The 27,774-nt window shown below is 41.5% G+C and overlaps 6 long non-coding RNA genes across 25 annotated transcripts; all 6 read right to left on the bottom strand.

The window, feature by feature from the left end:
- Nucleotides 1-7: 7 nt before the first annotated feature.
- Nucleotides 8-1,075, bottom strand: LOC116802586. Of its 2 annotated transcripts, XR_004362891.1 has the most exons (5): nt 1,049-1,075; nt 697-978; nt 483-627; nt 365-419; nt 8-303 (listed from the first exon to the last, which is right to left on the bottom strand). It is a non-coding gene; the product is annotated as an uncharacterized LOC116802586 (long non-coding RNA). The 2 variants fall into 2 exon arrangements; XR_004362890.1 differs by having other exon boundaries at nt 365-627.
- Nucleotides 1,076-6,201: 5,126 nt separating this feature from the next.
- LOC116802584 lies at nt 6,202-8,645 on the bottom strand. Of its 3 annotated transcripts, XR_004362887.1 has the most exons (7): nt 7,751-8,645; nt 7,543-7,687; nt 7,330-7,475; nt 6,854-6,879; nt 6,767-6,795; nt 6,604-6,687; nt 6,202-6,550 (listed from the first exon to the last, which is right to left on the bottom strand). It is a non-coding gene; the product is annotated as an uncharacterized LOC116802584 (long non-coding RNA). The 3 variants fall into 3 exon arrangements; XR_004362886.1 differs by having other exon boundaries at nt 6,202-6,418; nt 7,330-7,687; nt 7,751-8,641; XR_004362885.1 differs by having other exon boundaries at nt 7,330-7,687; nt 7,751-8,640.
- Nucleotides 8,646-11,309: 2,664 nt separating this feature from the next.
- Nucleotides 11,310-13,915, bottom strand: LOC116802588. 16 transcript variants are annotated; one of them, XR_004362911.1, is made up of 7 exons: nt 13,004-13,518; nt 12,843-12,869; nt 12,739-12,765; nt 12,624-12,650; nt 11,747-12,561; nt 11,561-11,643; nt 11,310-11,507 (listed from the first exon to the last, which is right to left on the bottom strand). It is a non-coding gene; the product is annotated as an uncharacterized LOC116802588 (long non-coding RNA). The 16 variants fall into 16 exon arrangements; XR_004362910.1 differs by having other exon boundaries at nt 12,843-13,518; XR_004362905.1 differs by adding an exon at nt 13,878-13,892 and having other exon boundaries at nt 11,747-13,225; nt 13,422-13,480.
- Nucleotides 13,916-20,667: 6,752 nt separating this feature from the next.
- LOC116802590 lies at nt 20,668-21,654 on the bottom strand. The gene is made up of 3 exons (XR_004362914.1): nt 21,132-21,654; nt 21,060-21,075; nt 20,668-20,983 (listed from the first exon to the last, which is right to left on the bottom strand). It is a non-coding gene; the product is annotated as an uncharacterized LOC116802590 (long non-coding RNA).
- A 1,567-nt stretch (nt 21,655-23,221) lies between these two features.
- LOC116802591 lies at nt 23,222-23,601 on the bottom strand. Its single transcript, XR_004362915.1, has 3 exons — nt 23,585-23,601; nt 23,501-23,526; nt 23,222-23,442 (listed from the first exon to the last, which is right to left on the bottom strand). It is a non-coding gene; the product is annotated as an uncharacterized LOC116802591 (long non-coding RNA).
- A 2,216-nt stretch (nt 23,602-25,817) lies between these two features.
- LOC116802589 lies at nt 25,818-27,062 on the bottom strand. 2 transcript variants are annotated; one of them, XR_004362913.1, is made up of 4 exons: nt 26,540-27,062; nt 26,468-26,483; nt 25,926-26,391; nt 25,818-25,858 (listed from the first exon to the last, which is right to left on the bottom strand). It is a non-coding gene; the product is annotated as an uncharacterized LOC116802589 (long non-coding RNA). The 2 variants fall into 2 exon arrangements; XR_004362912.1 differs by lacking the exon at nt 25,818-25,858 and having other exon boundaries at nt 25,890-26,391.
- Between the last annotated feature and the right edge of the window lie 712 nt (nt 27,063-27,774).

Raw genomic sequence — 27,774 nt, 5'->3', positions numbered from 1 at the left:
TATAAGATGAAGCGGTAGATCGATACGAAAAGGATTAGTGTGGCAGAAACATGATGAATAAAAGGCGACTCGCTGCAGCAATTTATGCACAACGTCACTTACCTGAACCTCCTTGCCACACGGTCCCGATTAGTATCCCTTATCTCCGATGCAATCCACTTGCAGTGCTGCACTGCAATAGACGGGCCATATAAGCTGCCTACGCTTCGTTCAGGGCTCTCAGCGCGGAGCTGCAAAATCTATCCTTTCCACTACTCTTAAATTCTCTCAGATCGACGAGCGCCTACATTAGAGACGCTAAACCTGAAAACAAAACAATTAACCAATAAGAAAATTAACAAAGACAATCAAATAAAGCACTTACCTCAATAAACACAGCCAACTGGTGATCCAAAGCAACCAACAAGAGAAGACGAGCCCTGCAAAGAAAAACAAAATCACCATATTTTGTGATTATAAACACAAAAATTTGACAATCTTACAACGCCGTCTCCACCTCCTGATGCCACTGCACTAACAAGGATCATTATCCCGGAGCTGACATCAAATTAAAAAGAATTAAAATCCGTCTCCAAATTGTATAATTTCCACAATTCCGTTTTTTTTTTCCAATGAATTCCTGAGAATCTATAATGAAAGGAAAATTAATAATAATATAATAATAAATTAATCAAGGACACACAGGAAATTACAAACCTGACAGGCAAACCAGCAGACACAAAAATACGACCTCATCCTGCCGATGACGCGCACGCAAACCAGGAGACGGGCCCCGTCAAAGCAAAACAAAATCGCCAACATTTGCGATTATAGATACAAAAATCTGACAATTTTATGATACCGTCTCCACCTCCTGACGCCAATGCTTTAATAAAGATCATTTGCGTGGCGCAGATGCCACACCCTTACGCTGCAAAACTTGTCCTCAAATTGTATATTTCTCCCCTGTCCTGCATCATCGACGAATTCTCTCCTAACCTGCAATGAAAGGAAAATAAATAAGAATGCGATATAAAAACTACTCAAGGACACATAAATAATAACAAACCGGACAAACAAAGTAGCAGACGATAACAGACGGCCCCATCCTGCTGACGTCAAGCACGCAGCTCCAGCTTCCAAGACTTCAACTATTGAAAAAAGGGAACACAAGCTATTACTGGGAAATATATATTTATAATATAATACTTATCTAATTGCAAACTTGATGACTCCAAAATCGTGGCTTTCCAGCTGCAATAACACAATGACAAGGGCCTCCAATTTAGCCCATACAAAACGTACCTGAAAAGCAAATAAATCAACGCAATTATAAAAGCAATCAAATACTCACCCCAGACTAGCTTCCTCTTTAAGTACCTGAAAAACAATAATAAACGCAACTATATAAACAAATATACACCAATATAATACTTACCTTAAATTAAATTCCACTCAATGTACCTGAAACAACAAAAATTAATGCAATCATAATTAACAAATAGCATATATAATACTTACCAAATTCTATTTTTACATCCATTTCCATGGCAATCTCGTTGCGGCGGCTCTCTGCAACAAATCTCGAACTGGCGGCCTCAAGCAACCAATCCTGAAGCTATGGCCACAAGACGCGACGCACCTGGCTTCCTTCGCTCAATAAAAACGCAATGACGGCTGCGCTGGACAACTATTCGCAACTCTTCCCGACGACCGGCAATATGCATCTACAATACAAACAAACTCATTAAACAATTGCATAAAGCTGCCATTGACGATATAATCGGATCTTCACCAAACGACGGCTGCGTGGGATGACGCAGCTGAGAACAAATCACCTGCAACTTGTTGCAAGTTGCCCACTTCCAGCGGCCGCAACAGACCACCGCCAAAATGCAACAAAACTTACCTGTGATGACTCCTGAGGCTCTCTGCGACGCGGTGCTCCTGTCCTTCTGATGGGGGTACCTGAAAAGAAATAAACAAAACAATGTTAGTCTAAAATTTTAATGTTTATTGCAAAATAATTTCATTTTAAAAATGTAAACAAACATGCAAGCTGATAATGTTACCAATCATATCAATGTCTGAAATCCTTGCCTACAAAATACTAACTTAAAATTAATACTAACTATGTCCAAGCCCCAAACTCACCCCATGCTATGTTAAACTCAAAAATTCAAATTATTGTACCTACATATTGCATTTATTGTAATCAAAGGCAAAATAAAGTTGTGGATGCGGAACAGAATTCATTCTGTCTCCGTACCTCCACCTACAAAGTAAAAAAAAACCACGCACCTTCAGACGCCCCGCAATAAACAGCCCTACCCAAAACCCACGCACCTGCAGACGTCCCGCAATAAACAGCCCTACACACACCCCCCCCCACGCACCGTAAACAACACTAAAATACCCGCTAAAATAAGCCAAGTAAAGATGACGCAAAGGAATATATCCATAAGCAAACGCCTAAATAGAATGAGGAATCTGGACAAGAAACTGAGGAAGGAAACAAGCCCGCCGACAACTAGTAAAAAGGTCCTGGCGTCTCTAGAAGAAAGCAGGAAAAATCCAAACAGCGTCCTAAACCCGGCCAACACACATCTCACTCACTTCCGCCCACCCCCAATAGCTGAAGATATCCCTAATTACGGATCCAAGGAGCCTAGTCAGGAGCAATACATTTTAAATCGCATTGAAGGGATGGAAAAGAAGCTAAACAACCTCCTAGAAATCGTCACTAGCCTACTAAACCAAAGAAAAGATTGTCCAAAATCTCCAAAAAATCCTTTCCGAGATCCAATCTTTGTCTAAACGCTCTTTCTAGTATCATCAGAAAGTGACGTCTCTTATGGCTCAGACGGGAAACAGGGACATACTTAAAATCGCTTTTTGGAATGCTGGTGGGATTAATAATAAACTAGATGAGCTCAAGCTGTTCATCGTAAATATTGATGCTCACATAGTCATAGTCACTGAAACCAGACTTGACAACAAATCCACCAAACTAGAGCTGCCAGGATTCTTCACATACTTAGCCCAAAATCCTGTCTCTAGCAAGAGAGGAGGAGCCGCCACTATAGTAAACAGCAGTATTCGACATATGGCCTTAAAACCAATTGAAAAAGAATGCATACAGAGTGCACCAATAGTCTTGCTTCCAGACAACAACAGACGCAGCGAAATGATAGTAATAGCATCTGTCTACTGTCCGCCCACACCAAAGTGGTCGTCCCACCATTTTACTGACGTTCTCAATTTTGCTGAGAAAACTTTGGGAGGACAGTCTAAGTTCATCCTATGTGGCGACTGGAATGCAAAACATAGGCAATGGGGCTGTATACGCGCCTGCCAACGTGGCGCCGCACTCTTCGAAGCAGTTAAAGCAGACTCCTTGGCTGAGATCATTGCTACTGGCTGTGCGACACATTTCCCGCACGACACAAGGAAAAACCCGTCAGCAATAGATTTCTCCATCTGTAAAGGGCTTGGAAGATTTGAAAAAAGAATTTCTTCAAGGGCGGATCTATCCTCAGACCATCTTCCCATATTACTAGAGATAAACCTAGATATAAACACTCTCTCCTTGCAAAAACAAAACCACAATATCCTCAAGAAAAACACTAACATTGAGCTTTTTAAGAAAGTCCTGGAAAGAAAGGTACTATTAAACACTGAGATAAGGGTAGCAGAAGATATAAACGACGCCATAAATATCTTCATGAAAAACATAAAGGACTCGGTTGCGGAATCAACTCCCACCCTAAGAACAACTGAAAACTCCAGAAGAAGGCAAGCTAACAGAAAAAGTCATACCCTAGCACTGGACGAAACCACAAGCAGACTGCTGGAGGAAAAACGAACACTAAGCAGAGTTTTTAAAGCTACTAGAACGGACGAGGACAAAGCAAAACTAAAAGCTGCTGAAAATCGACTAAAAAAAGCAATAAAAATCTTGAGAGAAAATAGAATCAATGAGCAAGTTGAAGGAATAGACACAAATAACCCGGACAGAATGAGAAAAATGTGGAAACTGCTAGACGAAGGCAAAAGGACAAATCAGCCTAATTTTCCCCTCAAATTAGAAACCCAAAACGGACCAAAATGGACAAAAACGATAAAGGAGACAACAGAAGCATTTGTCTCCCATTTGGAAGGAAGATTTAAGCCAAATAATAATGTACCTGATTACCACATAAATAGAGTTAATACTGAACTAAAAATAATTAAGGAAAGCATGCAAACCGAACGACATAATCTAAACAAAAACCCACATAACCTACCCATTACTCTAAAAGAATTGAATGACGAAATAAAAAACTTAAAGAACAGTAAAGCACCGGGAAAAGACTTTATAACAAACCAGCTAATAAAAACTCTACCGACTAAAGCTACCCTGTACCTTATCCTAATCTATAACTCCATACTTAGATTAGGATACTACCCTGAAGCCTGGAAGCATGCACAGGTAAAAATGATTCTAAAACCAGGGAAAAGTACTAACGAGCCAAGATCATATAGGCCGATTAGTCTACTTTCGGGACTCTCAAAAATTTTTGAAAGACTACTCTTAAAAAGACTTTTTAAGGTAGACCTATTCAAAAAAGCTATACCTCTGCACCAATTTGGATTTAGAAAAGAGCACGGAACTGAGCAGCAAATAGCCAGGGTCACACAGTTCATTCTGGAAGCCTTTGAGAAAAAGGAATACTGCTCAGCTGTTTTTCTTGACATAACAGAAGCTTTTGATAGGGTATGGCATGAGGGACTATTACTTAAGCTAGCTAAGATACTACCTTACAACCTATATATCATTCTGGAGAGCTACCTCACAAATAGAACGTTTGAGGTCAAAGACCAAGCTGGAGAGACTTCTAGAACAGGACAAATAGGCGCAGGTGTGCCTCAAGGAAGCAATCTTGGACCACTACTTTACTCTATCTTCTCTTCAGACATGCCTCTTCCACATAGCTACCGCCCCTCACCAACAGAAAGAATTATGCTTTCAACATACGCAGACGACACTATGATCCTTAGCTCAGACATAATACCAACTGCTGCCACAAGAAACAACGAAATCTACCTTAAGTCATTTTCCGACTGGGCGGACAAATGGGGTATATCAATAAACGCTGCTAAAACTGGACATGTCATCTTCACATTAAAAAACGACTTACCAAAAAATATAAAGACTATGAAGATAAAGGGTCAAACAATAAAGACTGAAAACAAACAATCATACCTTGGCGTAATCCTTGACAGCAAGCTAACCCTTAGTTCCCACGTCACAAAGCTGGTGGGCAAATACACTACAGCCTACAAGAAAATGACATGGGTCTTAAACGGAAGGAGCAAACTCCCTACAAAGACTAAAATGCTGATCCTTAAGTCAGTCCTGTCACCAATATGGCAGTATGCCATAGCAGCCTGGGGTCCCCTTGTTACGGATGCACAGATAAGACGGATTCAAGTTGTGGAAAATAAGAAAGTGAGAGACATATGTAGAGCGGGAAGATATACGAAAAACGAAACTATAAGGGACCGATTTGGAGTCAAAACAGTAGAAGAATTCTACCAACAGGCTGTCCACAGGTTCTCAGAAACCATAAAATCACACCCAAATATATCTGTTCGCAGGATCTTCTCTAGGCACTTTATCCCGAACAGACTAGAAAGAAGCAGGCAGAGGTACTTGAAAATGACAAGGGACCATATCACCCTAAAACAGACTGGACAAACCCTCTCACCTAAACTTCTAAAAATCCCTGATCTAGATGACTGCAGAACCCTAAAAAAGCGAAAGGAGAGAGATAAAATAAGGCAAACACATCTAGTTGAACTCCCCACCCTGCTGAGACTAGAGGAAGAAGAGGAAGAGCTTAGAAGAATAAAAAAACAGGAAGAGATAGAAAGAAGGGAAAGGGAAAGCAAAAAGTGGCCTCCAGATAGATGGTGCGAATCAGAAATCAACCTATATAATAAGCAATATAGAAGGGGCGATCTAACCAGACAGGAAATAATAGAAATATTTAAAGGACAACCACTAAATGTACAGAGAATAATCTTACCCGACTACGAAGGAGACCAAGAACAAAATTAAAATAAATCAGAAAAAAGCAAAATACAGAATTAACCAAAACTGGCGGAAGGGGTGGCAAAATATATAAATAGAGAAGAAATAAATAAAAAAGGCTAAAGGCTCACTTACAGGTTATTCTATAAAGGGAAATGTCTTACATATAAATGGTAAAATCCAACTTATAACACCTACTGGATGATATAGACTGCGCAATCGAATTGCGCTATCCTGGCGAGATGGTGAATGCATCACTGGCGATCCGTCTCTCATTCCAAACTGATGGATTTGTGCCTGAAACAATCGCCGCTTTATGAAGACTCCATCAGCCGCTTTGTCTGTCACTTCACCACCGTTTTCCTGAAAGAAAGAGAATAATTTTTTAGTCTTCCTTCTCTTTCCTAAAAATACAATAAAATTTCATTCCTGAAAACCGGCGTGTTCTTGGCATCCCAGTTGCGTCGGCCTTAATATCAGCTGCTACAAACGTACCTGGAAAATTAAACAAATATAAAAGCAATTAAAACAACAAACGTAATACTTACCTCCAGAATAATCGCAAACGTAAAGAAATCAAAACCAAGGGATCCCAGCAGCGTCGGCCTCAATCTGAGCTGCAACAAATGTACCTGAAAACAAAAACAAATATTAATTCAATTATAACAACAAACTTAATTTAATGCAATTTAAAACAAACATAATACCCACCTTCAGAATAGCCGACCTGAAAAATATACCTGAAAAACAACAAATAATGCAACTATATAAATAAACAAATACAAATATAATACTTACCTCCAAAAACCGTCCAGCCTAGGCACCTGAAAAATACAAAGGGAAAAAAAAAATAAAATACCAGCAGCAACAACAGCAACGACGCAGCCGCCACCGGCAGCGGCAATAGCAGCGACGCAGCCACCACCAGCAGCGACGCAGCCACCACCAGCAGCGACGCAGGCACCACCAGCAGCGACGCAGGCACCACCAGCAGTGACGCAGGCACCACCAGCAGCGACGCAGCCACCACCAACAGCAACAACAGCAGCGACGCGGACGCCACCAGCAGCGACGCAGCCACCACCACCAGCAGCAGCAGCAGCTACGTAGTCACCTTCAGCAACAACAACAGCAGCGACGCTTTCACCACCAACAGCAACAGCGGCGGCGACGCAACCACCACCATAAGCAACAACAGCAGCGGCGGCAGCGACAGCAGTAGCAGGGAATGGTTTCGGCCTCAGTCGCATACCTTGCCAATCGATTGGACTTACGAAGTATGAGACGTCGATTATCCTGCGGACAAATCCTTCCTTCCGGATGCCTGAATATTTTGGCGAGCCAGCTGATCATTGTTTTTCCGACTCCATACCTGACCACTGGACAATCATCCTGGACAACAATCACCGGCGATTCAAATCTGGAAGAAAGAAATCTGGATCAGTTTGTTTCCTTCAGATTTGTATGTAACTGCATCCCTGACAAACCGGAGCGTTTCCATCAGACGACGCTGGACTGCGGCGCATTTTTCCACCCGCCACAGAATGGACGCTTGCATCAGGCCTGACGGGCCAGATGGGCCGATGCCTGGGACACGATGGCATCTCCGCGGTGGCGCGATGAGCAGCGACGCTGAAAGAAATAATAATATTTAGTTTGCGGTACAAAAAAGGAGAAAACTACATCACAATTTACATCAACAAAGGTAACATATGTTTTCCTTTCCCTTTTCCAAGTAGTAGTGAGACCAGCTACCGAGAATGACCTGGAATACCGGCTAACGCGAAGCAGGGTATCGATAAAGATTCTGGCGGGAAAAATGCCAGAACATCGATTACCAGCTATATTGCTTTTACCCCCGATTTATCGAAGCCCAGGAGTAGTGAGACCAGCTACTGACAATGACCAATGACATCGGCCAACGCGAAGCGATATATCGGTTACCATTCTGACGGGAAAATCGCCAGAACGCCGATTACTAGCCGTGTTTTTTCCCTCCGATTTATCGAAGTCCAATAGCCCGCCTAGGCTTCCCGACCAAAACGGCGCGTCAGTGGTGATTAAAAATCCGACAGAGGCACCAGTGCAACAGCTACCCAAAGTGAACAAGACGGAACGGCATACAAAATGGACGGACACAATGGAAACCAAAGTGAAGGATGGGCAACTGTGCTATCTATCTCCTCGGACGATAGCAACTGCTCGTCGTCGCCGCCATCAGCCAGAGTCTCATCGCTGGAATCCTATGCCACAACAATTTAATTTAGAATATACATCCACCCAAAACTGTTTCCCACTAATACTACAAATTTTCTCTCATAAAATTACTTAAACTTAAAACTACTACTACTTATAAATATTTTTAACTACCGTAAGCTAAGGCTACTTAACGTAAAATCTTAACTTAAATCAGGGCGCGGATAACTGCTGCCAAGCAAATCAAAATTGTCCTCGAAATTGTAATTCTTAAATAACTATTATAGCCAAGGCGCGCACAACTGCCGCCGATCCAAAAATGTAAAATGCCATAAATTGTAACTATATATTTTTAAAACAAAAATCAGAGTACAATAAAATGACAGCACCAACAAAAAAAAAAAAAAATATAACAAAAAATAAAAATGTCCAGTTCTGACCACCTTTTCTCGGAAGACGAGGTGCTTTCAATTACCTCTAGCGAGCGATCTTCCCCTATTCACGTAAATATTTCGCCTATGTCTCACGGGTCTGGCAATTCCCTGGTTAAAACGACCAATATTAACCAGAAGAAATTGCCTTTAAAACAAAAGAAAAGCCCAATTAACTCTTCTTGGGTAGCCATGAATTTCTTTAATTCCCTTTCTCTAAATATGAAAGAGAATGTAAATGCCAAAAATGCCCAAAGAGACCCCCTCTCGATTACCAATACTGCTGCAGCCAATGTTGGCGCCAAAAGCAGCATCTCGAAGGGGAAATCGCTTTCTTCTCCTCCATTCTCTTCACAAACACACAAGCGAAACTCACTCCCCACAATGACTCAAACAAATACAGGCGCATACACAAACACCGACGCTACTCAAAGAGAGTTTTTATCCACCACAGCGACCTGCACTAATGCAGCCGCAGCCACTAATACGGACACAGAATTTTCCCCTCCTTCTATTACACACACGCAAACAAATAAAGCCGCCGAAACAAATTTAGAAAGCTGCTCTAAATCTCCCGCGCTTGCCAATTCAAAAACCCAACCCAACAAAGCCAATGTAATTGACAGTGGTGAAATTGCTCCACCAATTATACAAATTAACGAAAGCAAGCAGGAGGAAAGACCAAGTACAACTGCCAAAGCTTTCTGGTCAATTTTTAACCCTAAGCCGGACATTTCTAAACTCAGCCTAAGCAAGAAACCCACCACTCGCTCTGCAAATACTGGGAAAAGAAGCATTTCCCCTCATCATAGGAGTGCTTCTTTACGCCCTGATACTCAGGGTGATTTAAAATTAAAACCCAACAACAGATCCATGCCCACTGTGGGGAACTTAACAACAGCTCTCACCCTTAGTCGGCCTGCTGCCAAGCGGGACTTATTTAAATCACCATCCAAGAGCCCAGACGAGCAACCTATGAGTTTCTCGGAAGTGGTTGCTGGAACAGGTCCAATCTTTGTGGCACCTCCAGTTCTGGCTCCAACCACGAAAACCCCGGCCAAAAGAACTAATGACGATCTGGACTGCTCCAGTTTCAAGACGCCAAATAAACGACTATGCGTGACCACCAATTTCAAATCTCCCAGCATTTTCCCACCCCTCACCACACCTGTTTTCCAAAGCAAGGCAGCCAAATCTGTATATGAAGAATCCAAAACCAGGAACCAACTCTCACACCAGCCGTTATCCTGCAGCACCAATGCTCCTGCATGCAGCGCTACGACGGCACCCCCTCAAAATACAGATGCTGAGCTGCCGCCTTGGAAACTTGTGCCACTAAGCTGCAGAGCGCCACCAATACTTGTTGACGACGTCAAAGAAATTGTCCCGCTCCTGGAAAAGCTAAACTATACAGCAGGAGTCTCCAGCTACACTACCAGGGCAACCGAAAGGAACGGGGTCAGGATCCAGGCCAAGGACATGACCGCCTACCACAAAATCAAAGATGTCCTCATAGCAAACGGCTTTCCTCTATTTACCAACCAGCCAAAGTCCGAGAGGGGCTTCCGAGTAGTAATCAGACATCTCCACCACTCCACTCCATGCTCGTGGATTGTCAAGGAGTTGCTGACTCTCGGATTCACAGCTCGCTTCGTCAGAAATATGACGAACCCGGCTACAGGTGGGCCCATGCGCATGTTTGAAGTTGAGATCGTCATGGCCAAGGACGGCAGTCATATCAAAATTATCTCACTCAAACAAATCGGTGGGCAAAGAGTGGATATTGAAAGGAAAAACAGGACACGGGAGCCGGTCCAGTGCTACAGATGCCAGGGCTTCAGGCATGCCAAGAACACATGCATGAGGCCACCAAGATGCATGAAATGCGCTGGCGACCACCTGTCATCCTGTTGCACCAAGCCAAGAACCACCCCTGCTACCTGCGTCAACTGCTCTGGAGAGCACATTAGTGCATACAAGGGATGCCCCGTTTACAAGGCAGAAAAACAAAAGCTTGCGGCTAACAACATTGACACAAACAAAATACGTACAATTAAAGACGCAACTATCAATTTCTATAGACGTCAAGGCCCTACTCCACGCAATAACACCCCACGGCTGCCACACAGCTCAGCGATCCTGAACAGATCAATCGCTGAAGCCCGCCAGGAGGCAGCCAGAAAGTCGATGTTAAATCCTTTCCGCCAAAATATGAACGACAGAAGGCCACGTTTTTCTTCCCACGACACTGCCATTCAAACCAGGCTAAATAAATGGCGCCGAAATATTAACAAGATACCCAAAAAGGGTAGGACAACCTCAAAACACAACGCAAAGCCAAGACTGGTATCCAAGACAAGCAATCCAGCGCAAAGACATCTGGAAAATTACCAGGACATGCTCCGAAAACAAAGGAGTGAAGAAAATGACCAGGAACCTGAAAAAGGTAACTCAAATCCCAAGCAAGCTAGCAATGATAGCCCTCCGACCACCAGCAGAGCTGCCAGAGCTAGCTTCAAGCCAAGAATTATTGATGAAGCCACGCCATCGCCAAGAAACTCCAATCCTTACTTACTAAAAGGATTCCCCGACGACCCCACAAGAAACTTATCAAATAGAGTCGACAATTTAGAAAAGAAAATTGACAGTTTACTGGCCTTAATTATTCAAGGAAGACATAACAATCTTGACATGGATACATCCAACTAAATCTACTCTTATACTTATATTTATTCTAACGATATAAATATCTGATGGAAAAGTGCACGTCAGTCCGCTCCAAACTCCTTCACGGTCATCAACCTCCTCGACGCAGCCAAATTTGTCTGGAATACTAATTTCAATTAGAAAATGGCAAAAGAATATAAACAACACTCACCTCAACGCACCCGGACAAACAAGCTTACTACAACGCACTCCAGCTGATCCTGACGAAATGATACGGAAAAAACCAACCAGAGCCTAAAAGACGAATCGGAATATTGATATGAAAAGGATTAGCTCGGCAGAAACATGATGAATACAAGGCGACTCGCTGCAGCAATTTATGCACAACGTCACTTACCTGAAACTTCTTGCCGCAAGGTCCTTTGAATTATCTATTATCACCGCTGAAATCTACACACATTGATGCTCTGCAAAGGTCGGGCCAACAACGCTTCCACCTCGTCGATCAGGACACTTTGCTGCTCCCATAAACTCCCAGCTCGACGAGCGCCAACAGCGAGTTGACGCTAAAACCTAAAAGCAAACAATCAACAACAAATTAAATAAACAAAATAAAATCAAATCAAATAAAGCAAATATCTCACCCACTGCAGACATAGCTTACCCACATCCTATGCACTAGACAAGAGGAGACGGCTCCATCAAACGTAATACAAAATAGCCAACTTTTTGCCTTTTAACACAAAAAAATCGACAACATTACGATGCCGTCTCCACCTCCTGATGCCACTACTCCAATAAGGATCACTAGCGCGGAGCTGACGCCACACAAATCAATCGCACTATTTGTTCCCAAATTGTATACTTTTCCTCAGTATCGCATCATCCACGAATTTTCCGAAAACCTACAACGAAGGGAAATTAATAAGAATATGATACAAAAGAAAATTTAATTAAGGACAAATATAAATTAACAAACCAGACAGTCAAATAAATAGACGCCAACAGGCGACTCTATCCCGCTGACAATAAGCACGCAAATGCTTCTTTCAAGCTCGTAAACTCTGAAACAAGGAAGCACAAGCTAATACTGGGATTTACGAACTTTAACAAAACACTTATCTAATTGCCAACTCGACGACACTAAGCCCGCGGCTCTCCTGTTGCTATGTTCCAAAAACAAAGGGCCTCCAAATTAGTTACAAAACGTTCCTGAAAAAACAAAATGTTAATACAACCAAAAAAAAAAAAAAAAAAACTATTAGAACACTCACCACCAGATTAGCTTCCACCTAATGTACCTGAAATTAAAACCAAAAATAAATGCATTAATTATAAAAACAAACAAACAAATTACAAAAAACCAAAAAAAACAATTAGAATACTCACCACCAGATTAGCTTCCTCCTAATGTACCTGAAATCAAAATCAAAATAAAGGCATTAATCATATAAACAAGCAAACAAATTGCAAAAAACAATTGGAAAACTCACCACCAGATCAGCTTCCACCTAATGTACCTGAAATCAAAACCAAAATAAATGCATTAATAATAATAACAAACAATTATAAACACAATACTTACCTTCTACTTACCTCCCATTAATTTCCTGAAAAAACACAAAATTACACTATCATAACAATAAATACTCACCCAATCTCTATTTTCACACATTTCCATGGCCCCAATCGTTGCGACGGCCTCGGCAACTAATCCTGTTCCGGAGGCTCCAAGCTGCCAAACCTGGCGAAATGGCAACAAGACGCGGCGCACCTAGCTACTCTCGTTGAACGACCAAGCCGCAATCTAAACTGACGACGCCTCTGCCAAAACGAGACAGATCCCTCCACAACAATGACGACCGGCAAAGCTGACCTGCAATTTAACAAACTCCATAAATAATTGCATACATCTACCACTGAGGGTGGCAGAGAGAACCACCAAATGACAGCGGCGCGGGATAAACTCTCCACCTATAAATTACCTGCAACGCTATCCGGACATAAATGTTGCAAGTGGCGCGCATCCAGCGTCCGTAGCAAATTCCCTGCCAAACACATCTAATACTCACCTCCAATGACTCTCGAGGACTCCAGCAACTCGGTCCTTCCGTCCTTCTGGCGGGGGTACCTGAAAAGAAATAAATTGTACAATATTAGTACTAAATTTCAATGTTTTTTGTAAATTAATTTCAATTTATTAATGTAAACAAAACATGCAAGATGATAATGTTACCAGTCCATGTCTCTGTCTATAATCTAAAGCCTATGAAAAAAAAATACTAACTTAATATTAAATACTAACTATGTCCAAGCCCCAAACTCACCCCATGCAATGTTAAACTCTAAATTCAAATAATTGTACCTACATATTGCATAAAATGTAATCAAAGGCAAAATAAATTTGTGGATGCGGAACAGAATTCATTCTGTCTCCGTACCTCCACCTACAAAGATAAAAAAAAAAAAAAAAAAAACAACAAAAATTAATGCAATCATAATTAACAAATAGCATATATAATACTTACCAAATTCTATTTTTACATCCATTTCCATGGCAATCTCGTTGCGGCGGCTCTCTGCAACAAATCTCGAACTGGCGGCCCCAAGCAACCAATCCTGAAGCTATGGCCACAAGACGCGACGCACCTGGCTTCCTTCGCTCAATAAAAACGCAATGACGGCTGCGCTGGACAACTCTTCGCAACTCTTCCCGACGACCGGCAATATGCATCTACAATACAAACAAACTCATTAAACAATTGCATAAAGCTGCCATTGACGATATAATCGGATCTTCACCAAACGACGGCTGCGTGGGATGACGCAGCTGAGAACAAATCACCTGCAACTTGTTGCAAGTTGCCCACTTCCAGCGGCCTCAACAGACCACCGCCAAAATGCAACAAAACTTACCTGTGATGACTCCTGAGGCTCTCTGCGACGCGGTGCTCCTGTCCTTCTGATGGGGGTACCTGAAAAGAAATAAACAAAACAATGTTAGTCTAAAATTTTAATGTTTATTGCAAAATAATTTCATTTCAAAAATGTAAACAAACATGCAAGCTGATAATGTCACCAATCATATCAATGTCTGAAATCCTTGCCTACAAAATACTAACTTAAAATTAATACTAACTATGTCCAAGCCCCAAACTCACCCCATGCTATGTTAAACTCAAAAATTCAAATTATTGTACCTACATATTGCATTTATTGTAATCAAAGGCAAAATAAAGTTGTGGATGCGGAACAGAATTCATTCTGTCTCCGTACCTCCACCTACAAAGTTTTAAAAAGTCTAAAATTTTAATGTTTTTTGCAAAATAATTTCATTTTATAAATGTAAACAAAACATGCAAGCTGATAATGTTACCAATCATGTCAATGTCTGAAATCCATGCATATAAAATACTAACTTAAATTTAATACTAACAAACTATGTCCAAGCCCCAAACTCACCCCATGCTATGTTAAACTCAAAAATTCAAATTATTGTACCTACATATTGCATTTATTGTAATCAAAGGCAAAATAAAGTTGTGGATGCGGAACAGAATTCATTCTGTCTCCGTACCTCCACCTACAAAGTAAAAAAAACAACTCAATACTTAGAATTGGATACTACCCTGACGCCTGGAAACATGCCCAAGTGAAGATGATATTGAAACCAGGGAAAAGTGTAAACGACCCGAAGTCATACAGACCGATTAGTCTACTCTCAGGCCTCTCTAAAATGTTTGAAAGACTACTCCTAAAGAGACTCTTTAGGGTAGATCTATTCAAAAAAGCCATACCACTGCACCAATTTGGCTTCAGAAAAGAGCACGGAACTGAGCAGCAAATAGCCAGGGTCACCCAGTTCATCCTCGAGGCCTTTGAGCGAAAGGAATACTGCTCAGCGGTTTTCCTTGACATCTCTGAGGCTTTCGACAGGGTATGGCATGAAGGCCTTCTGCTTAAACTAGCTAAAATATTACCATACAACCTATACATCATTCTGGAGAGCTATCTTACAAACAGAACGTTCGAGGTGAAAGACCAAGCTGGAGAGACCTCGAGAACAGGACAAATAGGCGCAGGGGTGCCTCAAGGAAGTAATCTTGGACCACTACTCTATTCTATCTTCTCCTCAGACATGCCTCTTCCATATATCCACCGCCCCTCACCAACAGAAAGAATTATGCTCTCAACTTACGCAGACGACACTATAGTACTCAGCTCAGACATACTACCAACTGCCGCCACAAGAAACAACGAAAACTACCTTAGGACTTTTTCGGACTGGGCAGACAAATGGGGTATATCAGTAAATGCTTCCAAAACAGGACATGTCATCTATACATTAAAAAACGACATACCTACAAACCTAAAGACTATGAAGATCAAGGGTCAAGCTGTGAAAAAGGAAAGCAAGCAATCATACCTTGGCGTAATCCTTGACAGCAAACTAACACTCAGTCCTCATGTCACAAAGGTAGTGGGTAAATACTTGACAGCCTATAGAAAAATGTCATGGATCCTAAACGAAAGAAGCAAACTCCCTACTAATACTAAGATGCTGATCCTCAAATCAGTTCTATCGCCAATATGGCAGTATGCCATAGCAGCATGGGGTCCTCTTGTAACAGATGCACAGATAAGACGGCTCCAAGTTGAGGAAAACAAGAAAATGAGGGACATATTCAGAGCCGGAAGATACACGAAAAACCAAACTATAAGGGACCGTTTTTGTGTCAAAACAGTAGAAGAGTTCTATCAACAGGCTGTCCATAGGTTCTCAGAAACTACAAAATCGCACCCAAACATAGTTGTTCGCAGGATATTCTCTAGGCACTATATCCCGAATAGACTAGAAAGAAGTAGGCAGAGATACTTGAAAATGACAAGGGACCACATCACCCTAAAACAGATTGGACTGACTCTCTCACCTAAACTCTTAAAAATCCCAGATCTAGACGACTGCAGAACCTTAAAGAAGCGAAGCGAGAGAGAGAAAATAAGACAAACGCATCTAACTGAACTCCCTACTCTGCTAAGACTGGAGGAAGAGGAGAAAGAGCTCATAAGAATAAAAAAACAGGAAGAGAGGGAAAGAAAAGAAAGGGAAAACGAAAAGTGGCCTCCAGATAGATGGTGTGAATCGGAAATAAACCGATGTAATAAACAATATAGAAATGGCGACCTAACCAGGCAGGAAGTTATAGAAAGATTTAGAGGGCAACCATTAAATGTACAACGAATAATCCTACCTGACTACGAAGGGGACAAAAATTAAATCAAAACAAACCAGGGTAGGTGCAGAAGGCAGAAATAACTAAACTGGCGGAAGGGGTGGCAAAAAAATATTGAAAAGAAATGAAAGAAATACAAAAAGGCTAAAGGCTAATTTACAGGTTACATAAAAAAGGGAAATGCGCTTATAGATATAATGGTAAAATTAACTTAACTAAACACCTACTGGACAACAAAATTACGATGGCTGGATGGCTGCTTATATAAATCTTCTCTCCGGGCGTGATTAAAATCCATCTCTCCTTTCCAACCGAGGGATCTGTGACTCATCGGCTCCTGATGGATCCATCTGCTGCTGTAATGGACGCCACACCGGCGCTCCAACCTAAAAGAAAGATAATATGTCTTAGTTTTCTTTCTTTTTTCTAATAAACTAAATCACCAAACCTCTACAGTAAAAACAACAGCGCATCGGGCGCTCTAGCTCACCAAGGCAGCAACAACAACAGCAGCAAGGCCAGCAACAATGGCGGCAGAGACCAAGCGGTGTGCTGAACAGCTCGCTGGCCACACCCACCACTCCTGTAGGCCCTGAAAGAGGGAGCTGAAGTTCCTGAAATCTGAAGGTCCAACTCCAATGTGACGCTCTCAGCTCCGAGCTCAGCGACGGCGTTGCAAATTCGGCGTTTTTAGGAGAGGTTGCTTCAGCTCGTGGCGTGGTCTTTCCCCAGCGGCAGCAGTAGCAGCAACGGCAGCGGCATCGGGATCGGCGGCCTATGCTTGGCCGAGTAAATCCCAGAATCGGTCCTTTGGCGATGTGATGCCGAGTGGCGGTATGCGTCCACAGGGACTGCCTGGACTGATTGGGCAGGAGACGGCAGCGGGCCTGGACATGGGCGTCACCAGCAACATGGCAGCCACGCGCAGTCCATCCCCCGGTGGCAACAGTCTGGAAATGCAGCAACAGCGGCGCATGCAATCCTCGGAATGACGACAGTGGCAACATTTCTTCAACAGGGTAGCGGTACCTTGAGGCGGCCACACCAACTCCAGCAGCAGCAATAACAGCAATATTGGCAGCAGCAGCACTTAATTGGATGCAGCATTTTCCATTTGACAACATTCCGACGACCAGACTCCTCGCTTGGCCTCTGATGTTTCGCCCTGGAAGAAAAAAGATGAATGGATTAATTTCCTTTTCTCCCTCAAGCTAGGGTATAAAAACTGCTCTCCTGGACAACCGGCTTTTTCCTGTATATGACACTGGACTGCGGCGCATGCTTTCCCGCCCGCCACTGATAGGATGACCGCATCAGGACTGACGGGACAGACGTCAGGACAGACTAAGGAAGTCCTGATTTAGGATACTGGAGCGCCTAGTACCAGAGTATCCGCCAGTGGATGCTTATGCAGCGGCAAGTCGTCGGAAATCTTATGGTTGGAGCAGCACTTTGGGTATTTCCGCTCCAGTAGAAGCAGCTGGTGACACAAAGGCAGTGGTAGCAGTGTCAGCGCTCCTGGCAAGCCGGCCTTCTCTTTTTGAAGACGCGGGACTGCATCTGGCGCCTCACTAGCGTCTCCTCCCTGAAAGAAGAGATTATTAGTAGGAGCACGAGACCAACAAAAGCCTAAACTTACCATGGCAGCGTCAACAGAAACAGCAGCAGCAAGACCAGAAACAGCAACAACAGAAGCCCGACAACTTTCTTATAGAAACGGCGGCGCATCCATTTCTCGGAACAGCAGCAGCAACAGAGGCGTCTCTTGGGTGCGAGCGGCGGCACTGCTAATAGCCCTCATATATGCAGATCCATTAGGCGTCGACACATCCATCAGCAACAGCGTTAGCAACGGTGGCGGCAGCAGCAGAGAGATCTCATTGCAGCAATAGCCAAATTGCATGCATTCCAGGACTCGACTCATGTTGGCCCTGGCTTTTCTTCGTACACCTAAATTGGCGGCTGATTTCACCCTGAAAAATTGAAGCATCGGTTATATCGAAATGAACTAGGCGGCGACACACTCACCAGCAGCAGCAACAACAACAACAGCGGCAGCAGTAGCAGGAAATGACCTCACGGAACAATCCAATTGGCACTTTCCGGAGCCCGTATTTCTCGCCAGGTCGTTGGCCAGTCACATGGGCCTGCGCGATGGAGATTATGACGATTATCTGCCCGGTGGACGGCCACAAGATGGAATCGGCCCGTTTCTGCCCACCGGACCTGCGCCAGGATAGCAGCAACGGCAGCGGACTATGTATGCGCAGTTATAGACGTCAGCAACAGTGGCGGCAGCAGCAGGAAATGTTTGTCTGCAGTCTCCTAATGGCAATTTCTTGCTCAGTTGAAATGGACCTGCAATTTTCAAAAAGATACAAACATGAGACTCGGCTCAAATTGGAACATCACACAGACTGTACTCACGTATACACACAGACAAACTGAAGCCTATAGATGACGCTGACTGCGGCTCACTTTTTCCTCAAAAGGTTGTGCGTGCACCAAAGTCGACGGGCCACGCCGACCGATGATTGCAGCACACCGACATCTCCGCAGCATCTACGTTATCAGCACCACTGAAAGCAGAAACAGGTTTTACTATTGGGCAATGCGCAGAAAAATTAAATATTACAATAAGAAATACATACACAATTTTTCTGCCTCGTTTCCGCTTGAAGTGAGACCCTTGCCTGCATATGCCATTGACACTGACATGCGCGGTGAAAAATACTGGAATTCCGAAAATACTAACCTGAACACTTCCAGTATTTCTGCCCGATAGTCGATAGGCTGACGACAAATTAAATTGGTAGCATATCGATATCCCGCCGCGCCTTCTGACTATCGAAAAAGCCTGCCTTCGCGCCTAGCCCAAATTTGCAAGTCAGTTGAGATCATAAAACCGACAGAGGCGCGCGCGTAATAGTAACTACAAGTGAAGCCAGCAGCAACAACAACAACTAATGGACGGCCAGAACGTGAACCAAAGCGGAGGATGGGCATCGGTTCTATCCATATCATCTGACGACAGCAACTGCTCATCCTCGCCGCCTTCTGTTATAGTCTCATCGCTGGATACCAAATCATCGTTAAACTTTATCTTAAAATTACTTACCTTAACTATTTTCTCCTATTCCATAAGCTATTTCCTAAGTAACGTAATATTCAAACTTAAATACCACTTTAGAACCATGGCGCGCAAAAAACTGCCGCCAAATATTTCAAAAACATGGCGCGCAAAAACTACCGACAAATATTTCAAAAACATGGCGCGCATAAAACTACCGACAAATATTTCAAAAATGTTCTCCTTCAAATTTAAATTATAAATTAATGTAATTCACCGCCACCAGTTAGAGACTCATCATTGTTAAACAATTATTAAAATTTACTTACCATAACTACTTCTATTCCATATGCTATATCCTAATGTAATATTTAAATTTAAATTCCACACTAGAACCATGGCGCGCAAGACAGCCGCCAAGTAATTTCAAAAATGTCTCCCGCAATTTTTAATGATAAATTATTACTTTAATCTATGGCATGCATATCTGCAGCCAAAAAATCCGAAAATGTAATTTGCCACAAATTGTCACTATATATTTTTAAGCAAAAATCAGAGGACAATAAAATGACAACGCCACCAGACGTTGAAAATAATAAAAAAAAAAAAAAAAAAAAAAAAATCTTACCTGTGATGACTCCTGAGACTTCCCAGCGACTCGGTGCTTCCGTCCTTCTGGCGGGGGTACCTGAAAAGAAATAAATAAAACAATCTTAGCCTAAAATTTTAATGTTTATTGTAAAATAATTTCATTTTAAAAATGTAAACAAAACATGCAAGTCAATAATGTTACCAATCCATGTCATTGTCTGAAATCCAAGTCTATAAAAATACTAACTATAACTTAATACTACTTATGTCCAAGCCCCAAACTCACCCCAAGCTATGTTAAACTCCAAAATTCAAATTATTGTACCTATATATTGCATAAAATGTAATCAAAGGCAAAATAAAGTAGTGGATGCGGAACAGAATTCATTCTGTCTCCGTACCTCCACCTGAAATGTAAAAAAAAAAAAAAAAAAACCAGGCGACAATAGGCGACAACAGGCGGCTCCATCTTGCTGACGATAAGCATGCAACTGCTCTTTCCAAGATTGTAAATTCTGAAACGAGGAAGCACAAGCTAAAACTGGGAATTAATTACTTTAACAAAACACTTATCTAATTGCCAACTCGACGACCCTAAACCCGCGGCTTTTCCGCTGCCATGTTCCAAAAACAAAGGGCCTCCCAATTAGTTACAAAACGCAGCTGAAAAACAAAATATTAATGCAACCTTAAAAACAATTATAACACTTACCACCAGACTAGCTTCCACCTAATGTACCTGAAAAACAAAAATAAAACAAAACAAAATTAATGCAATAATTATAAAAACAAAAAATTATAAATATCATACTTACCTCCCACTAAACGTACCTGAAAAAACACAAAATGACACAATCACAAAATCAAATAACAAATATAATACTCACCCAATCTCTAATTTTACTTCCATTTCCATGGCCCCAATCGTTGCGACGGCCCTCGGCAACTAATCACGTTCCGGAGGCTCCAAGCTGCAAACCCTGACGAAATGGCCACAAAACGCGGCGCACCTAGCCACCCTAGATGAACGACCAAGCCACAATCATCACTGTCGACTCCTCTGCCATAATGAGACAGATCACACCACAATAATGGCAGCAGCTCCAAAACTACGTGACGACCGCTGTTCCGGACCTTTCTTCAGGCATCCTCTTCCCGACGACCGCCGAAGCTGACCTGCAATTTAACAAGCTAAATAAATAATCGCAAACATCTACCACTGAGGGTGGAAGAGAAAACCAACAAATGACAGCGGCGCGTCATATTCTTACCACCAATAAATTACCTGCAACGCTTTCCGGACATACATATGGCAAGTGGCGCGCATCCAGCGTCCGAAGCAAATTTCCTGCCAAATCACAACTAATACTCACCTCCAATGACTCTTGAGGCCTCCAGCAACTCGGTGCTTCCGTCCTTCTGGCGGGGGTACCTGAAAAGAAATAAAATGTATAATATTAGTACCTAATTTCAATGTTTTTTGTAAAATTACTACAAATTATTAATGTAAACAAAACATATAAGATGATAATGTTACCAGTCCATGTTTCTGTCTATAATCTAAGCCTAAAGCAAAAAAAAAAAAAAATACTAACTAAATATTAAATACTAACTATGTCCAAATCCCCAACTCACCTCATGCAATGTTAAATTCTAAATTCAAATAATTGTACCTATATATTGCACAAAATGTAATCAAAGGCAAAATAAATTGTGGATGCGGAACAGAAGTCATTCTGTCTCCGTACCTCCACCAGTAAAGTTGAAAAAGCGATCCTGAACAGATCAATCGCTGAAGCTCGCCAGGAGGCAGCCAGAAAGTCGATGTTAAATCCTTTCCGCCAAAATATGAACGACAGAAGGCCACGTTCTTCTTCCCACGACACTGCCATTCAAAGCCGGCTGAATAAATGGCGCCGAAACATTAACAAGATACCCAAAAAGGGTAGGACAATTTCTAAAAACAACGCAAAGCCAAGAATGGCACCCAAGACAAGCAACCCAGCGCAAAGACATCTAGAAAATTACCAGGACATGCTCCGAAAACAAAGGAGCGAAGAGAATGACAAGGAACCTGAAAAAGGCACTCCAAATCCCATGCAAGCTAGCAATGACAGCCCTCCGACCACCAGCAGAGCTGCCAGAGCTAGTATTATACAAAGAGTTATTGATGTAGCCACACCATCGCCAAGAAACTCCAATCATTTCTTAAAAAAAGGATCATCGGACGACCCCACAAGAAATTTAGCAATTAGAGTCGACAATTTAGAAAAGAAAATCGACATTTTATTGGCATTAATTACTCAAGGAAGAGACAACAATCTTGACATGGATACATCCAATTAAATTTACAAATACTTATATCTATTAAAACGACATTTTATAAAGCTTCAAAATCAGTCCCCAAATTGCATAATTTTCCTCAGTCTGTATCTTCAAAGAATTCTCTCCTAACCTGTAATGAAAGGAAAACAAATAAGAATGCAATACATAAATTAATCAAGGACACATAAATAATAACAAACCTGACAGACAAAGTAGCAGATGCTAGTGGACAGCTCCATCCTGCTGACGACAAGCACGTAGCTCCAGCTTCAAAGACATCAACTATTGAAACAAAGGAACACAAGCTATTACTGGGAAATTTATATTTAAAATGTAATACTTATCTAATTGCAAACTTGATGACTCCAAAATTGCGGCATTCCAGCTGCAATAACACAATAACAAGAGCCTCCAACTTAGCCCTCACAAAACGTACCTGAAAAGCAAAAAATCAACGCAATTATAAAAGCAATAAATACTCCCAAGACTAGTTTCGTCCTAAAGTACCTGAAAAACAATAATAAACGCTACTATATAAACAAAGATACACCAAAATAATACTTACCTTAAATTAAATTCCACTCAATGCACCTGAAACAACAAAAATTAATGCAAACATAATTAACAAATAGCATATATAATACTTACCAAATACTATTCTTGCATCCATTTCCATGCCTATTTAGTTGCGGCGGCCCTCTGCAACAAACCTCGAACCGGCGGCCCAAGCTGCCACTCCTGGCGATACGGCCACAAGACGCGGCGCACCTGGGCCTCCAACTTAGCCCTCACAAAACGTACCTGAAAAGCAAAAATCAACGCAATTATTAAATCAATAAATACTCACCCAAGACTAGTTTCCTCCTTAAGTACCTGAAAAACAATAACAAACGCTACTATATAAACAAATATACACAAATATAATACTTACCTTAAATTAATTTCCACTCAATGTACCTGAAACAACAAAAATTAATGCAATCATCAAATAACAACCAACAAATATTATACTTACCAAATTCTATTTTTACATCCATTTCCATGGCAATCTCGTTGCGGCGGCTCTCTGCAACAAATCTCGAACCGGCGGCCCCAAGCAACCAATCCTGAAGCTATGGCCACAAGACGCGATGCACCTGGCTCCCTTCGGTGATTGTCCGAACTACAATCCCCACAGACGACTTCTCTGCCACGAGACGAACTCCACGACCATAATGCCAGCAGCTCAATTAAAACGCATTGACGGCTGCGTTGGACAACTCGCAACTCCTCTTCCTGACGACCGGCAATATGCATCTGCAATACAAACGAACTCATTAAACAATTACATAAAACTGCCATTGACGATATAACGGATCTTCACCAAACGACGGCTGCGTGGGATGCCGCAGATGAGAACAAATCACCTGCAACATGTTGCAAGTGACTCGCTTCCAGCGGCCGCAACTGACCACAGCCAACTTACAACAAAACTTACCTGTGATGACTCCCGAGACTTCCCAGCGACTCGGTGCTTCCGTCCTTCTGGCGGAGGTACCTGAAAAGAAATAAATAAAGCAATGTTAGCCTAAAATGTTAATGTTTATTGTAAATTAATTTCATTTTAAAAATGTAAACTAAACATGCAAGTCAATAATGTTACCAATCCATGTCATTGTCTGAAATCCAAGTCTACAAAAATACTAACTATAATTTATACTAACTATGTCCAAGCCCCAAACTCACCCCAAGCTATGTTAAACTCAAAATCCAAATTATTGTACCTATATATTGCATAAAATGTAATCAAAGGCAAAATAAAGTAGTGGATGCGGAACAGAATTCATTCTGTCTCCGTACCTCCACCTGAAATGTAAAAAAATCACCAAATGACGGCGGCGAGGGATGCTGAAACCGAGAACAAATCACCTGCAACTCCGGCCGGACACACTTGTTGCCAGCGGCCCACTTCCAACGGCCGCAATAGACGACTGCCAAAATGCAACAAAAACTCACCTGTAATGACTCCTAAGGCTCCACAGCGACTCGATGCTTCCGTCCTTCTGGCGGGGGTATCTGAAAAGAAACAAATTATACAATGTTAGTCCTAAATTTCAATGTTTTTCGTAAAATCATTACATTTTATTAATGTAAACAAAACATGCAAGACGATAATGTAACCAGTCCATGTCTTTGACTATAATCTAAAGCCTACAAAAAAAAATACTAACTTAACATTAAATACTAACTATGTCCAAGCCCCAAACTCACCCCATGCAATGTAAAATTCGAAATTTCAAATAATTGTTCTATATATTACACACACTGTAATCAAAGGCAAAATAAATTGTGGATGCGGAACAGAACTCATTCTGTCTCCGTACCTCCACCAGTAAAGTTAAAGTTAAACAAAAACGTCACTTACCTGAAATTTTTGCCGCACGGTCCTTTGAAGTATCTATTATCAACGCTGAAATCTACACAAATTGATGCTCTGCAAAAGACGGGCCAACAACGCTTCCACCTCGTCGAACAGGACACTCTGCTGCTCCCATAAATTTCCAGCTTGACGAGCGCCAACAGCGAGTTGACGCTAAAACCTAAAAGTAAACAATCAACAACAAATTAAATAAACAAAATAAAATCAAACAAAGCAAATACCTCACCCACTGCAGACATAGCTTACCCACATCCTATGCATTAGACAAGAGGAGACGGCTCCACCAAACGTAAAACAAAAAAGCCAACTTTTTGCCTTTTAACACAAAAAAAATCGACATCATTACGATGCCGTCTCCACCTCCTGATGCCACTTCTCCAATAAGGATCACTAGCGCGGAGCTGACGTCACACAATTAAACCGTACCACTTGTCCTCAAATTGTATACTTTTCCTCAGTATCGCATCTTCCACAAATTTTTCCGAAAACCTACAACGAAAAGAAAATTAATAAGAATAGGATACAAAGAAAATTAATTAAGGACAAATATAAATTTACAAACCGGACAGGCAAATTAATAGACGCCAACAGGCGACTCTATCCTGCTGATGAAAAGCACGCAACTGCTTTTTCCAAGATTGTGAACTCTGAAACAAGGAAGCACAAGCTAATACTGGGAATTATTTACTTTAAATAAACACTTATCTAATTGCCAATTCGACGACACTAAACCCGCGGCTCTCCTGTTGCAATGTTTCAAAAACAAAGGGCCTCCAAATTAGTCACAAAACGTACCTGTAAAACAAAAGACTAATGTAACCATAAAACAATTAAAATACTCACCACCAGATTAGCTTCCACCAAATGTACCTGAAAAACAAAAACAAAATTAATGCAATAATTATAAAAACACATAAATTATAAATATAATACTTACCTCCCACCAAATGTACCTGAAAAGAAAAACACAAAATTCCTTTCCTCAGTATCGCATCTCCCACGGATTTTCCGCTAACCTACAACGAAAGGAAAAATTTTAATAAGAATATGATACAAAATATAATTAATTAAGGACAAAGCAAACCGGACAGGCAAATAACCAGGCGACAATAGGCGACAACAGGCGGCTCCATCTTGCTGACGATAAGCATGCAACTGCTCTTTCCAAGATTGTAAATTCTGAAACGAGGAAGCACAAGCTAAAACTGGGAATTAATTACTTTAACAAAACACTTATCTAATTGCCAACTCGACGACCCTAAACCCGCGGCTTTTCCGCTGCCATGTTCCAAAAACAAAGGGCCTCCCAATTAGTTACAAAACGCAGCTGAAAAACAAAATATTAATGCAACCTTAAAAACAATTATAACACTTACCACCAGACTAGCTTCCACCTAATGTACCTGAAAAACAAAAATAAAACAAAACAAAATTAATGCAATAATTATAAAAACAAAAAATTATAAATATCATACTTACCTCCCACTAAACGTACCTGAAAAAACACAAAATGACACAATCACAAAATCAAATAACAAATATAATACTCACCCAATCTCTAATTTTACTTCCATTTCCATGGCCCCAATCGTTGCGACGGCCCTCGGCAACTAATCACGTTCCGGAGGCTCCAAGCTGCAAACCCTGACGAAATGGCCACAAAACGCGGCGCACCTAGCCACCCTAGATGAACGACCAAGCCACAATCATCACTGTCGACTCCTCTGCCATAATGAGACAGATCACACCACAATAATGGCAGCAGCTCCAAAACTACGTGACGACCGCTGTTCCGGACCTTTCTTCAGGCATCCTCTTCCCGACGACCGCCGAAGCTGACCTGCAATTTAACAAGCTAAATAAATAATCGCAAACATCTACCACTGAGGGTGGAAGAGAAAACCAACAAATGACAGCGGCGCGTCATATTCTTACCACCAATAAATTACCTGCAACGCTTTCCGGACATACATATGGCAAGTGGCGCGCATCCAGCGTCCGAAGCAAATTTCCTGCCAAATCACAACTAATACTCACCTCCAATGACTCTTGAGGCCTCCAGCAACTCGGTGCTTCCGTCCTTCTGGCGGGGGTACCTGAAAAGAAATAAAATGTATAATATTAGTACCTAATTTCAATGTTTTTTGTAAAATTACTACAAATTATTAATGTAAACAAAACATATAAGATGATAATGTTACCAGTCCATGTTTCTGTCTATAATCTAAGCCTAAAGCAAAAAAAAAAAAAAATACTAACTAAATATTAAATACTAACTATGTCCAAATCCCCAACTCACCTCATGCAATGTTAAATTCTAAATTCAAATAATTGTACCTATATATTGCACAAAATGTAATCAAAGGCAAAATAAATTGTGGATGCGGAACAGAAGTCATTCTGTCTCCGTACCTCCACCAGTAAAGTTGAAAAAAAAGTACCTCCACCAGTAAAGTTGAAAAAAAAAAAAAAAAAGAAAAAGTTGAAATGTGAAAAATAAAAAAAAGCAAAGTTAAAATAATTTAAACAAATAAATAAAATATATTAAATAATCAAATAAACAATTAAATTAAACTTATTTAATAACAATAAACGCGATCGCTTGCCAAACTCCCTCACGCACAAATCAACTAAAATCGTCCCTCTAGTAGACAAATTAATTGTTTAAAATTGTCTTCCGGCCGCAAAGTTTAAATCCGCGACAACAATAAACATTATTAGTCAAACGAAAAGCGAATAACAGTGAACTACTTGTGCAATTTGGAAAAGACGCCGCCATAGCCAAA

The sequence above is a fragment of the Drosophila sechellia genome, unplaced genomic scaffold (assembly GCF_004382195.2).
Source record: "Drosophila sechellia strain sech25 unplaced genomic scaffold, ASM438219v1 U_167, whole genome shotgun sequence".
NCBI lineage: Eukaryota > Metazoa > Arthropoda > Insecta > Diptera > Drosophilidae > Drosophila > Drosophila sechellia.
The sequence above is the reverse complement of the archived record's forward strand: the minus strand, read 5'-3'. Positions and strand labels throughout refer to the sequence as shown.